The sequence below is a fragment of the Passer domesticus genome, chromosome 1 (genome assembly GCF_036417665.1).
Source record: "Passer domesticus isolate bPasDom1 chromosome 1, bPasDom1.hap1, whole genome shotgun sequence".
Lineage (NCBI taxonomy): Eukaryota > Metazoa > Chordata > Aves > Passeriformes > Passeridae > Passer > Passer domesticus.
In genome coordinates, this window is record NC_087474.1 from 86,084,773 (window position 1) to 86,099,114 (window position 14,342).

Genomic DNA, 14,342 nt, shown 5'->3' on the forward strand with positions numbered 1-14,342 from the left:
AAAAAATATTATGAAGAGGCTTTTTAATACATTACTTGGTTGAGGTTTTCTTGTTTTACAACACAGCATAAATATGATGTATAGATAATTTCACACACATAGACACAAATACTCTCTAAACTTATTTGGATTAGAAATCCTCTAGTTACTCACAGATGACCAGTTTAATTAAGAAAAAATTGTTTTAAGATTATAGTGATGAAGATGTATAGTTTTAATATTGTAAAAGATATAGTTTAAGATATAGTAATAAATGATGTGCATTACAGATTGAAATGCCAATATAGGAAAAAAGCAAAATAATTACAATAGTTGAATGACTTTTTTTTTTGCACTTGTTGTCCCTTTAATTTACTGACCATTGTCAGAAAAATAATTTGGGGGAGAAGATTTTTTTTGGTCTCCTTTTGGGCTTTTGTTTAAACAAAGTTTACTTTTAAATAACCTTAATACCTTGCTAAAAAAGCTTAAAAATAATTCTAGAATTCTGTCATATGCACTTTCAATCAGCTCCACTTTTATTCCTCAGAAAAAATGTGTAGCTAATGGCTGTTACTCATTGATTCAAAATGTGAAGTTGACCCTGTAGTTCTGCTCCCTAAAATAGCCACCTTCTTGTTGCTGACTAACTAGTTCATTCTTCCCTCCTCTGCCACTAATTCTTTCCTTTTACAATATTAGATGCTTTTTCACCTAATGGACAGATTTTCAGAATGCTGTCTGGTTATGCCTCACTGACAGGAAAGTGGATGTAATCTTTCTCCAGAAGTTCTGGATCAAATAGCCATACAAGTATTAGAACGCAGAAGAGGCACATCGATACATTACAAAACAGAGCTGTTTTACCTGTTTCATTGGTTTGTGAGAAAACAGCTAAACTAGCCCACTCTATGCTAAAGCCTGTTCTCCCTCAGTTTCAAGTAGAACAGAGTGACCACTTCTGTTATTGTCAGCTCAGAGAGCCAAGAATTTGGTTTTAGCCTAGATTCCCACTCTTCAAATATACTTAGATAGAACCAGGAAAATCTTTCTTACTAGAACACTCCCCTCCTGCATGAGTCTCTTTGCCCTTGCTGTTTATTCACATAGCCACTGGATGACACTGTTAACAATTACTATTTTTTAATATATAAACATTCTAATGCTTTCTGTTTACTGACCAACTTTTCACTTTTTCATCAATGATCACAAAATGACATTTTTAGATTCTCTGACAAATAAGGAGTGGGGTCATCTAATACATATACTGTGGATATCAGGTAAAGACTTTGACTTATTTTCCCACAGAATTCTGCATTTCTTACTGTTGACTGGGTAAAAAAATCTGCCTGGATGATGGAGCCTAGAGAGTGGTGGGGTATGGAGTTACATCCAGTTGGTGGCCAGCCACAAGTGGTGTTCCCCAGGGCTAAGCACTGGGGCCAGCCCTGTTAAGTATCTTTGTCAATGATTTGGATAAGTGGATAAAGTGCACCTTCAGTCAGTTTGCAGATGACACCAAGCAGGGCTGGAATGTTGATCTGCTGGAGTGTAGGAAGCCTCTGAATAGGTTGGATTGATGGGCTAAGGCCATTTGTATGAGGTTCAACAAGGCTGGGTCACAACAACTTCAGGCAGCCCTTAAACACTTTGGAAAAAATGTCTGGAAAGTGGTCCAGTGGAAAAGGACCTGGAGTTTAAAACATAAGTCTTATGAGGAGTGGATGAAGGAGTTGGGGTTGTTTAGCCTGAAGAAAAGAAGGCTGAGGGGAGACATTATTGCTCTGTACAACCACTTTAAAGGAGGCTGTAGCCAGCTGGGTGTTGATCCTTCCTTCCAGATGTTCAACAATAAGACAGAAGAAACAGGATCAAGTTGAATCAGGGGAAGTTTATATTTGATATTAGGAAAACATTTTTCACTGGAAGGGCTATCAAGTACTGAAAAAGGCAGCCCAGGGAAGGGGTGAAGTCACCATTCCAGCAGGTATTTAAAAGTTGTGTAGACGTGGCGCTTACGGACATTGTTCAGTGGTAGTCTTGGCAGTGCTGGATTAATGGTTGAATTCTTAAAGAACAATGTAAATTTTTGAGAGAATGTATGATTTTATATCTATTTTCTTGCATCTTTTCCAAACCCAGTGCTTTCCCATCTTTGTTTTCTTTGTCTTCTAGACTTCTCATTATGCATTTCGTTCTGTTTAGCAAAAAAATTTTTGTCAGTTGTATGTACATTATCTCTGAATGTCAGTCTTAAGTCTAAAAATTGTCATGATTAGGGACCATGGCTCATGTATGAAGAAATTACATGGAAAAAAAAATCTTCACAGGTACATGCACCTTTCACTTTATTAAATTTTTAAAACACACTATAGTGTCTCCTTTTTTTACTAAAATGCTTTAGAAATTGAGTGGATTTTGGCAACTAAATATGTCTCAGTCATAAAAATACTTCCCTTTATGGGATTGAATAAGGTTCACCCATATTTTCATATCACAGTAGAATGATTTTCAGAATTACATTGCTTTATGATAGCATAAATGTCTTCTCTAGTGCAAGATGGAATACTGAATAGATAGTGCTAGCTAATTTCTGATCAAATGATCAACACTCAACTAACAAAACTACTTGCAATTGCTTGTGGAATGACCACCATGTAGAAGTTTTCACAAAGTTACAGTGCCAATCATGTGAGGTTACAGCGTATGTTAGCAAACACTACTGTGATTTTGGTCTGTTCTAGAGAGTAGTCTTCAACTATGGCATCACTTATATCACATTGAATTCTGAAAAAATCAGGAAAAAACCCTCATTATCATAGATATACAAATATGTCAACATAGCCCACAAAATAAATTTTTCATTTACATTTGCCATGGAAAACTTTCTTCAGAACATAAAAGCTTCTAAAATTAATGTCTAATATCTAATTGCTCTTAGCCTAAAGATAAAATGATGAATATGGATAAAAGACTGAAATACGCTCTCTTACAATATCTTAGTTTCCATCAAAGAAAAAAACCTAATTAGCATTCCTAAATTTCAAAAAGAAATTATCATAGGAAAGAAAAAATAGTGGGTTTCAGTAGTACTGAAAGGTTAAGCAGTTTATGTAACTATTTTGTCTAGTTGTGAATTGTAATACTGTAGCAACTAAGGAAAATCAGCAAAACTATTTCTTACACTCTACTCCACCTTAGATTTACAAGTTTTATATTTAGTACTGCCATTTACAATTACAGAATAAAGTATTTGCTATTGATTTATATAGTTTGCATCCCTTGGAAAGTCTAGTACAAATCTTATGTAATTCTTTTTTACAGCTTGAAATCTAATACTATGTAATAAAAATATTTACTCAGCTTTACAGAGGCATAATCAATAAGCCCATAATCCAAAGATGATTTCTTTCTCTATCCAACATCTTTGGGAAATTCAAAGAAAACGTCAAACTTACTTTTTTTTTCCTTTTTTTTTTTTCCCTGAGGAAAGAAAATCCTCTTTTGTTTTTCTTTTTAATCTGCTACACAAATGTGGATGGTGGATGCTTGATTGCTCTTTGCCCATACAGACCAAGTTAACCACAAGAGATTAGCAGGTAGCAACTAGAGTCTGTGCATCCGGGGATCAAATTATAGCAGATGTGTAGGAAATAAGATCTATTAATAAAAAGCATACTTATTCAAGCTTTTATTCATGCTTAACTCTTTAAAAATTTTCTTTCCTCATGTCATCCTCAGTTAGCATTTTTGTAGAGTTTTTTTGTAAAAAGGTCATCTGTTATGTTACAGTGCAGACCATACCTGAAACAAATCACAGGGCAAGCCAAAACTCATTATTCAAGAAGTCTCACCAAGGCATTCTTGAGTCTCTTATGACCTTTCTCAAAGCAAGAGGTAGTACTGTGGCCCTTCAAAACCATGTTCAGATAATTTAATTAAGTTTTATATTTGACCCTTTAACTGTTGAACTCATAAAACTTTTGCTGACTAAAGGTCTCTTTTATGGTTTGGCTTTTATTCCTTCACATGTGGTATAACAGCTAATTAACATATTTGGCTGTGTTTGTCTCTCTCCTACAGATGAGAACAAGCTCTCAAAATGTGGCTAGAAGTCCACAACATTCAAGAAACAAACAAAAAATTTTATAGAAGTAAGATTGACTTTTTTTTGCTTTGGATTTAGTTGGCTTTACACCGTCTGTTGCACAGACTTTTAGTGATGATGCCACTGTTTTCTCTTAGCTATTCATACTGTAAGTCACAACATTTTCTATGTATAACTAAACCCTAGATAGAATAGTTCTATTCTTATTAACTTTAATGACTTTATAGAATATTGTGTCTTTTAAATTTTGTCACTTTCTTCCTACTAATTTAAATCACCTTTCCTAACTTTCATTTTTTCTCTCGACCGATTTTGTTTAGTTTCTGTAAAATGGGAATGCATGCGAAGAAGAGCATGTTAAATCTGTCTTAATTTACCTTTGTAAACTAGGAGATGGATCAGATTACTTCCAGGCCTTCAGATCTTGTTTGGAGGCAGAACTTTCTGAAAATGTGGTTTCGAATAGCTGGGTGGACCCTTGACGTATGAAGATCAACAGGAGATTTTACTCATCCAATTCATAAGGAGTTTTGGCTAGAATCAATACCTACTTTACTAGTTAACCTGTTAAAAGCAGTAATAATTTATATGTAAGCACGTCAATACCTGTCTTTCCTAAAATCTGGACATTGCTCAGGTATTCTGAGAGCTGTTATAAACACTGATAGATTGAATGTCTTAACTTTTGTCATTCTTGAGTTTAACACCTTGCCAAAATAGAATGGTTTTAAAACTGACCTCCTCTATTTTTTGAATAAAAAATATCTCGTTATAATAATTGTAAGTATTATCTATATGTAGGAATGTACCCCCCAGGGGCACAATCCTACACCTATGTTCTTCCCTTAAATGGACAGTAATAGTATTTACTGCTATCAAATATAATTTCCTTTTGTGACAGGGTAACCCACCTAGATGATCAACAGCAAAAAGTATTTTAAAAATTTCGTTCAGATTATGAGCCAGGATGGAATGAATGCCACGATGGCACCTCCTTGAGTGGACTATGATATAGTATAACACACTATGTTTAAAAAAACCAAACCAAACCAAATAAACAAATGGAAGTAACCAAACCACAAGAGAATATGATCCATTTAGGTAAGGCAAAGTACCACATCAAAGTGACTTGACCAGAAAAAAAAGCAAACTTTTCTGAAGAAAGACTTCTAGTTTCTCCAGATTCTCCATTCACAGAAAGTTTCCATGGCCTGAAGAGAGATGCACCTACTGTCAAATGCTAAGGGAGAACTGGTAGACACTTCCTTTCAAAAGCTAAACAGTCTTTTGTGTAAAAGAGTGTTCATATTTATATTTCTTATTGCCAGAAAGAAGGGCCTGGATGTCAACAATGGGGACTGTTTGCAATGTTTTAGAACAAGTGATGCCAACAAGAAATTTATATAAAATGTTAACAGGCGTGAAAAGGAAAAAGAATTATGGAGTTGAACTAAATCCAAAAAACATGGCATGGTATTCACATGAAAAAAAAAAAAAGATGCAAATGTGTCTCTCAAAGTGTATAAGCCAACTACAAAAGTATTTTTTTAGATTTAAACCAGTTATGGTGTTATTCTTACACTGACAGTTTACATATTTCTTCATTCAATTGTAAGAGTATCCCTGCAAGAAGCATAATTAAACATCCTGCTTTTGTTTTGGTTTGGTTTTTTCCAAGAATCCAATAAAATTCTAAAGCTTGCAGAACTCAATAGCATGAAATATGTATCACATGGGAAACTCACAGAGTGTTTCCTACATATATTCAATCTGAGCTTCAGGAGTAAGGTAAGCCATGTATCTCAGAGGCATATATTATCATGAGCTTATCTCATTCAAAATTTGGAGCTTGTCTAATTTGTCTCAGACGTCTCATAGGACAAGATTATGCAACATCATTTTCCTATTACAAAACATTTAAAATTAGACCTGTTGCTTGCATGTATAGCTTTTACTTTCCCTATTAATCTTTCTTTATCTCAAGCCATGAGCTTTATCACTTCTCCATTTCTCTCCTCCATCCCATCCAGAAGAGTGAGCAAGCAGCTCCATGGGGCTTAGTTGCCAGCTGGTTTTAAACCAAGTCAGTCTTAAAAATTACCTGTATAATTCTGTTTTGATCATTTCATTCATAATATTTAACCTTTTAACACACTTAAGGCCATCTGTATCAAAAGGAGACTTTTGAGGGTAGAAGATTATCTGCTTGTTTACCAAAGCTCACTGGATCAGATTTTTCTGAAATGTCAGGTCCTCCAAAGTTGTCATTCCATGAGTATAGTGTCATCACATCTATGTTTCCTGGATTTTTCTTTATTTTTTTATTTCACTCCCTGAAGTCACTTATCTCTGTTACTAACATGAGGCACGAGTGAAATTACTGAATCTTGAGAGATCTGTGAATTAGAACAAGTTGTTTGTCCCAACTTATTATATAAACACAGCAAATGAGTGGTTTAGGGCGCAGATTTATTGAAGGCAGAATATGAATTCTGTATGAAAGCATCTCATCAACTTTTGTGAGGTTCAAAAAATACAGAACTTTCTGCACAAGACAATTAAAAAATATATTCTTGTAAGGAGAAATGTTACAGTATAAGTAATTTCTATTGTGGGAAAATTGAGTGACTGATTAATAATTTATTATATGGCCAACCAGAATTTAAAATATGTTTATATAGTCATCCTCTGGGGTCTTAAAACTACATATTTGCATTTATCTGTTACTTCTACTTGTTTCAGTGAGACATTTGGTGAACCAGTGGCAGCAGTCCCTTTCTGAATCCCTTTGTCTGTTTTGCTGTCTGTCAACACCTCATATTCTCAACTATGTTAGGCTCTTATGACCCTCCTCAAGACAACTTTGTAAGCAAAAAAACTACACAGAGCTCTGTGCTTTTATCAGGTATGCAACGTGACATTTTTGATGATAAAGCCCCAAAAGGGAAAACAGCCTGCAGGTTGTTGTGCTATTGTAAAATGACAGAAACAATATAATTAGGTTAAAGAGTCTAAAACATTACCCACAGCATTGTGTAGAAAAACTTCACAAGCCTTAGTAGTATAATATTTGATGACAGTTCTATCTAGAGGATTTATAACAGATACACGTTCACATTTGAAGATAAAAAAATAATTTCAAAATTCAAATATAATAAGTATTGACTTGGTTAAAACACTATTTAGAGATGTAACTTTACACCTATGTTTGAACACATAGGCTTCCCTCTATATTTCTTTCCCCATGTAGAAAAAACAAAAAATTTGCTTACGTCTACTTTAAGAGCAATAGATTATCAAGAATAATATAGCACAACAATGAACAGTCTAAATAAAGTGAATAACTCAAGAATTCTTTAACTACTATATATTCACAATATTTTTGCAGAGTCATGACACAAATAATAAATAGATTTGAGGAATTAAATCTCAGCTTTAACAAAAATCATGCCCGAGGCCTTTGTAATTCCCTAAATATTCAGGCTTACAAAATTTTTGAGGGCTCCTTGGTGTTTGAAGGAAGACATGACCTTGTACATTAAAAAAAAATAAAAGATTAAAACTCAAAGCCTTCAGATCTCAGGATTAGCAATCAGTGCGATATGAGTGGGAGCACTCTGGCTGGAGGAATGATGGATCACTCAGCACTGTGGGAGTAGGCTCCTTCCAGCTGGGGCTGCCCATTATCTCAGGGAGCAGCAGTGAACAGGCAACTGCTGCAGCAGCCGAGTGCTGTGGCCAACAAGCAACAAATCACTGCTGAAAAATATGTTCAGTGCTCAGGGTGTACGACCACTAAGACTACACATGAGCAAAAGCACCTACACACCACTGTTTAAACTATATGTGCCCTCTGCAGTGTAAACCTAAGTCAGCTTAGACTTCTGCTTCAGCAATCTTTCAGGAATGGTGACTGTATAATGCTATTGAAAAAGGCAGTAGATTAAAAAATGAGACATTTATTTCCAGATAAAAGAAATTACAGTGCAAAAAATGTGAAAATATTGAATATATCATTTGCAATCTGATTTTTTACACTTTGTCCAGCCAAACAGAAAATAAGATGTGGCTGGATTCACTCAATTTTTTTCATCCTAGGAAACGGCTAGTCTCAGATATTGTGTATCTTCAGAGGTGTTATGTAACCCAAGTGGAAATATGCAAAGAGCTCCTGAAGAATGTTCAATTTCAAAAATTACTAAACTTCATTGCTGGAGAAATTTAGAATATACATGGACTTGAGAATCCACAGAAATCACATTATTAAATAATATACACATCAAATTCAGACATAGGAAATTATGTATCAAACAGTAATTCACTTTTAGCATGGTGTGCCATGTTGACTGTGCTCGGTTTAGGAGACTAAATATGCCTGAGTTCATTCTCCCGTCCCGAGGCCAGCTGCCACTGAACAGCCTGGATACCTAATATTAAACTTATGCTTTGAAACAAATTCACATATTAACTTCCAGCTGGGAGTGATTCCTTAAAACGATCTCTCTAGCTTGTAGACTGCACCCATGAATGACCTGAGGGACAGGACACAGGCACACAAGCTACTGTTCTAACAGTTTGGTGATACAGGATGCTCCTGGTCACTATTTAATTTAGAACTACATATTCAGCCTACAGATCCTCTATTTTCAGCATTTAAAGTATAAATACCACCAAAAAAGTATGATAATACAATATTTATTCAAATAAAAACTTTGCAAATTATATGAGTTACTTTTAGTTATTTTGTATAAGTATGTACAAAGCTTGGTATAAATCTTAGGGTGAATGAAAAGCTCAACATCAGCTCACTGATAAATCCTGCTGCACTGAACTTTAAGAGTACTGTTTCAAACTGAAAACAATTAGGTATCTAGTTTCTATAGTAACCTTTAAAATTCTGGTAAAGGTGTCTTAATTATTGCTGTTTTACCTCAATTAATGCTGTTTTACCTGGATTGTCCGTATATGAACTTTTGCTTGAATTTCCAGATCACAGTCACCACACTAAGTCAAATATCCTGTCCTAAACAGAGACTGTTCTCAAACTTTCAGACTATAAAATAATACAAAAACAATTGCTGAAGATATAACATAACCCTCTTAGATGAGTCTTATGATTGGCATTTAGCCAGACATGTAAGATACAACTGTGCAAATAATTTCTTGCCCCTATCAGGCAAAAAAAAAAAAAAAAAAAAAAAGCCCAACAAAAACCAACCAAACAAAACAAGGAAACAACCGGAAAAACCCAAACCCAAACAACTAAACTCCATGGGGAAGGGAATTTTAAAAATATCTTCTACTTAATTTTGGAAAAAAAAAACTTCAAAAGGAGGTGCTGTATCAAAGGCAAAAACAAAAAGAGAGAAAAATTGCCAAATGTTCCAGGTATCTGTACTTGTATTTATCTGTATTTGTAGGAAAAGTAAATATTTTGAAAAATAATTCTTGCTCAGCACTTACTTTGCTAACATTATTTAGCACTGCTATTCTTAGAAGTTATCATATTGCTTTAATTTTCTTAAACTTACAGTTCCACAACTGGTTAATTTAAGCCAGAGGTGCTTCCCATCCCTTTTCTTCCTTATGCTAGTACTAGGACCCATGCAGCCAGATAGTTCAAAATGAGACAATTTGTCCTAATTTTCCTTCTCTGTGAGAGCCTGGGTCTACTTTATTGTGTTTCCAAATATCCATTACTTCTAAAACGAATGGGCTGGCATACCCAGCCAGGAACAAGGAGAGAGAAGGAATGTAAGACCAAGGTGGAAATAGGGGTAACCTTCTTATGGCATCAGCTTATTCAGTTGCTTCATGGAACTTGCCTTAGTTAAAGTAAATTTCAAGTTTACCAGCATGTTTTCTGTGCTATTAAATCCTTCATCGGAGAAAACTGCTCAGCTTCTCATCAAAAATTTTCTCCCTAAGAAGGGGTAATTATAAAATTACAGCATCATCTGTTGCTTTATGCTTAAGAATAGCCTTATGTATAATGTAATTTGAACTTATTTAAATCAATACAGTAACAGTAACAGTAACTTATTTGCAAAGAAATAGTAGTTATATGAGAACCTTCAATAGCAAATATTTATGATCAAACCAAGAATTTTCCTTATGCCCAGATCTTAATTTAATATTCATTGAAGTCTTCTCAGGAGTGTTTCCTCTGGGCTGAAAATGTTCTGGAAACAAGAGTTATACAAAACTTATGGGGAAAAAAAGTCACATGAAGTTCAGGTAGACAGTGTTCCTTCCTTTTCTCTTGTCTACAAAGCCAGTCTTTTCATCATAGAAATTGATCAGGTAATTCAATATTACAGTGCAACTAGAACTTCAGAGAGGCACCTGAGATTTTTCACAAGGAATAAACATATGAATATACATATGAGGGTTCCTTAGCATAATGAGAAATATAGGGGAAAAAAGTATATTAAAATCCTTCTTTTTTCATCAACCCTTGGTTCACTGGAATATTTTCTTTCATTTGTGATTATACTTGTAAATATGCACTCCTAGTTGCCTTTTTAAATACAAGTGAAATATTTCAGACCTGTGGCAATGTATGCAATGGAGAATGCCTTTACTTTCTGGTTTATTAAAACACCAGTAAGACCGCATTAAAACCTTAGTGTCTCCCTGGAAAGCTCAGATGTTCCCACACTGTTAAGCAGGGATTGAAACCTGAATCTGAAAGATGGACATATAACAGGTAAAGCTATGTGATGAACAAAAAACTGGCCCAAGCATAATAAAATCATAATATTTTGAAAAATTAACTCCCCCCAGCCTTATTTAAAGGAATATGCTTACTGATAAGTTTCAGACTTAAGCTTGCAGATTTTTTCCAGTGATTGCAGGTCTTCAGGTGGCCCAGATCTTGGCTCTAAAGAGACATTCTCATTCTTTGCAGGGTGGATAAAGGGATTACCAAGATCCCAGAGTAGCAGGCATTGGATAGCAGAGGCAATGAAAATGTTGAGGAAAATTGGAAAGAAAACAGAACTCGGTTTCTTTTTTGGAAAATAAATAGATTCTTGAACAATACTGAGAAATTATTAAATAGACTTGGGAGATTTATAAGAACAACAAAGCAGAAAGAAAAAGATACAGGGGAAAAAGACCTCAAGAAGTGGTAGGGGAAATTTGGCCTAGTGCTTAACACCAAATGGGTGTTAAGTACTGAGGAGAAGCAAGTAAATATAACAGAGTCAGACTAGGAGACAGCTGAATGCTAGAGGAAAGGCTGACAGAATAAAAGGGGCATCATTAAGTGGAAACAGGATTTGCTGCATACAGGGACCAGAAGAGCAGCATAAGAGGAAAAAAGAGTCTCTGAAAAATTACAATGGAATAATGATGAAGAAAGTAACATGGGAAGGAGATAGGCAGAAAGCTCCAGCTATATAAAAAATTAGGGTTCAGTAAGTTTTATAACATCTGGCAAAATAGATAACATCCACTCATGGATGCTATTTTCTTCCATACAAGGTGCTGTCAGCTAGAGCTGGCAGTCACCCCATGATCCAGACTGCTTGCCTCAAAATGCTTTGTTAACACATAAAATACTGTATTAAATCATTGGTGATTTCATTTTTTGTGCACAACTCACTCTAATGATATTTTTGCACACATCTGCCAGAGAACTACCACTTCCTCTTGTTCCCAAGAGGGACCTTTCTCATTAAATGGGCAGCTTTTATATAGTTTATTCTCTTTCTCAGTGTCATTCCTAAGTCTTATTTATTATGCACCGTTTGATTCCACTTTGAAGAAAGACTTGCTGAATTGTTGATTTCCCTGGGGCTTCTCACTGGCCCATCATTATAGCATTTGAAGATTTGCCAGATGATGTATATCTTTGCAACACCTTCTAAGTGAGGAAGCACTCTAATCTGAGTTTGAAGATAGAACTGTAAGAGCTTCTAATAATTCCGTGTACCCATTTTGTTTAGAGATCATACATTCCAAACGCAGTTTGAATAGATTCTTATATTGCAACTCTGAGCATTCAGCCATTGGCAATTAAGTATTTAGAATCTCAAACTGATTACCCTAAAATGAAGGACATCATCCAAAATGTTTAGGCAGGTTTCCTAGCATTGCATATACTGATGAAGACACTGGAGAGATGTAAGTTTGTTAGCTTTTGTGACTTTCTTTTGTGAGCTATGAAATTATCTGTTGCCTTCATAAATACTCCCTCAGCTGCCCAGGAACAGACAGGCTGAAACCCAGAAAGTGACTGGCTAAGAGCTTTCACTATGGATTTTTGTTAATAAATCTATTCAATTCATTATTTCTACCTCCTGGGTTTTTTCAAAGGAAACCAAGGTGGTTAAGTATTACCATTTGAGAATTTTTAGGATAAGGTTCATATTAGGAATTCTATACAGATGTTTCACAATCTAGATGGATAACCGCACAAAACAAATGAATATGTTCCAACCTTGTTAATTCTCGGAGTCTGTGATTCTGTTCCATATAAAGTCAGTCAGCTTTTAACCTTTCTCTTCTATGTGGCAAAAGGAAGAAATGAAGAAATAAAAGGGCAAAGTACTGTTAGATAAAGAAATAATTTCTCTCCTCACAACAGTAATTACATAACACTAAGAAGATGAAGCTCAATACATACAGCTTCCCTTCATGACTGGACAGGTCTTTAAGGCATATTTATTCAATGCAAGTGTGGATATAGGCATATAACCACACAAAACTATCATGCTAAAAAAAGATCTGTAGAAAGCAACTATACATAGCACCAATTGTTGCTTCTAGGGGTATTTTCCTACTTATGTGTTTTTCCTTTGCATCTGAATTATACATGTTTTCTATATTTAATTTGCCCACTTAAAAAAGGAAATGCTGATGTTAAGATCTTTTTGAAAGATCTGCTTTGCACTGCTTAAATTAAACTCTGATACTCTCATCTTCAAAAGATCAGAATTTTGATAACAGCAGAATTTAAGCCCTTTATTATCATAAAACAGATTACGGAATTTTGGATTTTCTCTTTTGAACTGCTCATGGCAACAAGAAATTACATGTAGCCTACAGACTAATCATATAATATAAGACAGCAGTGAGTCTTCCTTGCCTGCTTTAACCTGATCTAAATGGCATTGACAATTTGGACCTACAAGGTCCAATATTTTCATCTCTAGGTTAAGTATCAAAGCATCTTCTAATTCTGATAGTACAGGGAAAGGCTAAACTTTTAACAGATTCTGCCAGTTTCTCTGAATTCTTCCAAAATTTTCTGCCTCACTTTTTCAGAAATCTTATTTCTATACCCCTTAACATGATTTTTCAAACTCATTATTTCAGCAGATCATGGAATTATTGAGAAACATACATTTAATATTCCATTTTCACGTGTAAACATGTAAATCTGATTTTAGAAAACCTCTTGTTCTATCTATAGAGTTATCAGGTGTCTGCAGTATTATGTTGAAGAAAAATAACTATTGCCTCTTTTTGCCATCAGATAAATTAAAATAATAAGTCTGTCCATTATGGATAGAATTGTTCCATCTTTCTTTATAGACAGTATCAAAGTATCAAAAGTACTATTTTCTTTTTTCCAAGTATGTCCCAAAGCATTTGAACAGACAGATTTTTTTTTTGTTTTGGTTTTGTTTTAGTTCAGTAGAACAGCATTATTGCCTTCAAAAGTTTCTTTCCAAGTTCCTGAATAGCAAGCTATATCTATGTGATTATCCTATTCCAGCCTATGAAGAATACCGTTCTGGGACCTAATTCCAATTATTTAACTTATCAGCAGTGAATTCTGCTTAGTTTAAAGCTTTCATTTCAGATTACTATGTTGAAAGAACTCTTTGGGTTGTTTTTTCAGTATGTCAGATGCACCTAGTTTTCATTCTGTCCTCTGATTAAAATTAATGAGGTATGTGCTTGTATATCAAAATAACTATAAATTAATATTCACTTTTTTTAATAAATATTTTCAAATTATCTTTTCCATCCTGATACTGGTTTACAATTAGCATGTTTAAATTCAAAGGGCTCCAAATCAAACTGTAAATGGATAATAAAAAATTAATATATTTTTATAAATTTTCTACCAAGAACTCTTTTTTTAAAATTTACTTCAGATACTGTTCTGATTATACAAAATTTTGTTGGATGCATACTGATTTTGTAGCCTACTGTAAAATGGGGTCAGTCACATTGTCTAACCCAAACCAAGATTCAAATAAAACTAAGTTTCTTTGCACTTTCTTCCAAAGCCAGACGT

At 34.5% G+C, this 14,342-nt stretch overlaps 1 long non-coding RNA gene across 1 annotated transcript in view; it reads right to left on the reverse strand.

Moving 5' to 3' along the window:
* LOC135304952 (uncharacterized) overlaps positions 1-14,342 on the reverse strand; it is a 119,607-nt gene that overhangs the window by 36,877 nt on the left and 68,388 nt on the right. Inside the window, exon 4 of the long non-coding RNA XR_010366204.1 lies at positions 12,534-12,599. This is a non-coding gene — a long non-coding RNA (uncharacterized LOC135304952). The remainder of the gene's footprint in view (positions 1-12,533; positions 12,600-14,342) is intronic.